At 40.4% G+C, this 3,802-nt stretch overlaps 1 long non-coding RNA gene across 2 annotated transcripts in view; it reads right to left on the bottom strand.

Annotated features, from left to right (window-relative positions):
- LOC134066449 (uncharacterized) overlaps positions 1 to 2,420 on the bottom strand; it is a 3,499-nt gene extending 1,079 nt beyond the window's left edge. The window contains exons 1-3 of one of the 2 annotated variants that reach the window (XR_009936437.1): positions 1,900 to 2,420; positions 1,036 to 1,813; positions 1 to 766 (exon numbers count right to left, since the gene is read on the bottom strand). The exon at positions 1 to 766 is cut by the window's left edge and continues 1,079 nt beyond it. This is a non-coding gene — a long non-coding RNA (uncharacterized LOC134066449). The other variant, XR_009936438.1, reaches the window with a different exon arrangement.
- Between the last annotated feature and the right edge of the window lie 1,382 nt (positions 2,421 to 3,802).

The following is a 3,802-nucleotide window of genomic DNA, read 5'->3' on the forward strand; positions in this document are numbered from 1 at the left end:
AAATATTTTGCAATCATTTAATGGGCAATGCTAAAGTTACTGTTACAAACCAGCGGCAGAGTTGGCGGTCCAACGGCGGTAACCACCAGTGGCCCGCTGGAGTTTTGCTCATCAGTTCTCTGGCTGTCCAGCGGCGGCTCAGAAGCGGCTCCAGATAAAGGGCCACCCTTTTGCCGCTTACTACCCACCAGCTTCTAATTGGCCTTATTTATGGCCATAATAATGAAAATGATGCACTAAAATAGCAATAATACATTATAACACTTTCCATTTGCCCTCAATCAGAACAATTTACAATTATTTACAGGACTTACCAAAGTTACCAAATTTACTAAGGTGAAGACAGTGCCTGCTGATGAGAAACCTATAAATGTATTCTGTAATTTAATAATCCAATATAAAAACATTTATCCTCAGCAACTATCACACAGACTCACCACACATAGTAGCCTATTAGGTTCAATACATTTTGTTTATTTATTTATTTTACTTGCTTTTGTTTATTTATTTTACATGCTCATTTACATGCTTTATTTATTGTACATGCTTAAACAATTTATTAAAATTATTTTTAATAATGATATATGTAACACACTCTTCAGATGTAAGGAAAGTAAAGATGCAAAGAAGTTGTGACAGACATTCATGGCTTGTTTCTCCCTTGATATTGGTGCCAGATTAATGAAAATGCAGTTCTACCTTGCTGGGGTGTTACTGGCAGCGTTGTGAGCGAATTTGACAGAGGTGTAGGTCTGATTGGTAAACTCTGTTGAACAGATTAGAAATGAAAAGGCGTATTTAGTGAGATGATTACTGCAATGGCAGGGTTCATACAAAAAAAATTGAGCTGAATTTACTACCTTTTCACTACCATCAACATGTTTTCTACTACAAAAGCAAAAGGTGAAGAGTAATGTAATGCAATACCTTTCCGAAACACAATAACACATTTAAGAACAACGGGGATTTAACAATGGACAAAGCTACTGGCATTTGAACAGGGGTGTGTAGGCTGTCAATAGGCACTGTATTTACCGGCATGGCTGGAGTTGATGAAGCTTGCTGGGTGGTGGTGCTGGCAAAGGTGTAGTGGTCTGACTGGCAAACTCTGTTGAACAGATTGGATATGAAAAGACGTGTTTAGTGAGATGATTACTGCAATGGTATGACACCTGGCACGCTAACTAGCGCCTAAAGTACAAACACTTCTAAAGGATATTTCCACTTAATTTTCAGACAAACCAAGCAAGGGACCACATGTACAGACTCTATAAATACTAACCATGATGTCAGTTTTTTATTCAAATAACTTGAAAGAGATCGTCAGGTATAAATGCACCATGCTAGTGGTTCATTCATTCACATGCTGTTACATGCTAACTGGCGCCTAGAGTACAAACACTACTAAAGGATATTTCCACTTAATTTTCAGACAAACCAAGCTAGGGACCACATGTACAGACTCTATAAATACTAACCATGATGTCCGTTTTTTATTTAAATTACTTGAAAGAGATCGTCAGGTATAAATGCACCATGCCAGTTCATTAATTCAGATGCTGTTACATGCTAACTAGCGCCTAAAGTAAACACTTCTAAAGGATATTTCCACTTAATTTTCGGGCAAACCAAGCTAGGGACCACATGTACAGACTCTATAAATACATTTTGGAAACAGGTGTTGGCTAGAATTACGCTTTACATACAGTTTTTAAAATGAAAATAGTAGAGATATAGAGAAGAGATGTTTTACTTACCTAGTCCTAAGCCTGCTACTGGTGGTTTGAGTACTGACATTGTAGGCTATTCGCATCTGCTTGGATGAATTTTTTTTTATTATGTTTCTAAACGTAAAGACATTTAACAACTTCTTTATCAGTCAGACGGTTACACAGTTACCTGCAAGAACAACAAGTCACGTAAGAGATGAAATCGTTTAGCTTACTGCAACATGAGAAATCAAGTAGTGTGAAACTAGCGACAGTAAAGAAAATTCCAATATGGCCGCCATTCGGAACTGAGAAATCACAACTCCATCTTCTTCGTTTGTCTTCTTCTCTCTGGTCTGATCTATCATTCACTGAGCAGCGCCAGCGCCACACACCAGTGGCAGCAGGCTGCAGTGTTTGAACGTGGTTGCATTAGTTCTGCTTTTGACGTTCTCATATAAAATCGTAATAAATACATAATTGTTTTATTTGGTAAGCACAGGGTAGCCACGGGGGTGCCAGTGACACAGCTACATGGGGCCATGGGGCCATTCTAGGCTTCAGTGTAGAGCAGCCACGTTGAGGGACCATTCACTAAATGCACACATAAATACATTTATTATAGCCCCCCATGGATGAAAGTCCACAAAACTTGGCATACTCCCAGAGGGTGTCAGGTTAATCATACACATGAAATTTGGTGCAGTTCATAGCATCTCATCTGAAGATAGGGGCAATTAAAGCAATATTATATTACATTTTCAATTTTTACCATGGGGGTGCAATTCACAAATGACTGGTTATAAGCTAAGTTGATCCGAGCTCTTGAGACCAACATACCATAAAAAATTTGTCATCCTCGGTGCCACGGTTCAGGTAGTTATGTAGGAAAAACTGCAATTTTTGGGCTTCGGGCGGGGCCAGCGCGGGGGGGGAGTGACCCCCGGGGACGAAACGAAATTTTTCCGTAAAAGTCTACTGGGGCTACATGCCCACCAAGTTTCATGTGCCCCGGTGTTACGGTGTCCCGGGAATCGTTGACCAAAAATTCAGAACCGATGACGGAAAAAAAAAAAAAAAAAAAAAAAAAAAAAAAAAAACTTTGACAACAACTATATGACCGCTTCGCTAGCTATGCTAGCGGCGGTCATAATAAAAGGGATGATGAGTACTGGAAGCTGTATGTTGCGATGACATGCTACATCAGCACGACTCGGGCAAAGATGGTACGCAGTTACATGACAAGACAGTTTTACAAATGGCTAACGCCTTAAATGCAGCCACCTACTCGTCATAGAGAAAGCACTGCCGTCTGATTGTCTGATTCCCCCTACACACTCAGGATGAGCCAGACTCAGTATAAGATGCCTGCTCTTGTATTCTCCAACACACTCAAACAGCTGTGGCTGAGAATAATGCTAATCTAAAGGAATTGATGGCGATCATGATGGACGATTTGTTATTAGTGGGTGGAATTGCATATAAATGAGAGGTGGTGAGGAGATACTGTATTAAAAAAAGAAACACTCTCATAAGCTAACAAGCTGTTACACTACACATTCAATCACCTGTAAACCTAACAATGTTATGTTCTTGTGCATTCATGCATTGGCTAATGAAACTTTAAAGTCTGATGACACTATTTGGCATGCATCTTATGAAGGTGATATAGTGCTGTTCAGAAGCAAAATCAGTGTGCCTTAAGAGTATTCACTCGTTAAAAGCATGATACATATCTAACGTGTCCTGACAAATATACAGATAAGGAAAGCAATGCAGTTAGCTAAGCGCTAACTACTTCTTCATTTCTGGCTCTAATTTTTCTTATTTTCTTTTTCTTATTTGTCTTCCTTGGTCGTTTCATTGTGCGTCCAAGAAAAGGAAGGCAGGAGTGAGGGATGGCCAAGTGATAACTCGCTCCCGTGTGTCTGTAGCGCAAAGCAGGAAGAAGCGAGAGCGAGTGACTGCCGAGTCGGCCTGGTGACACCCGAGCCTTCATTATTGCTGCACGACTCTTTGAAGTTGATTCTTCTCCTCTGAAAAGGAATGGGACTGGTGGCTGGGGGCTGAGGGCTGGGGAGGAAGAAGGGGGG

Source organism: Sardina pilchardus, chromosome 19 (assembly GCF_963854185.1).
Source record: "Sardina pilchardus chromosome 19, fSarPil1.1, whole genome shotgun sequence".
Taxonomy (NCBI): Eukaryota; Metazoa; Chordata; class Actinopteri; order Clupeiformes; family Clupeidae; genus Sardina; species Sardina pilchardus.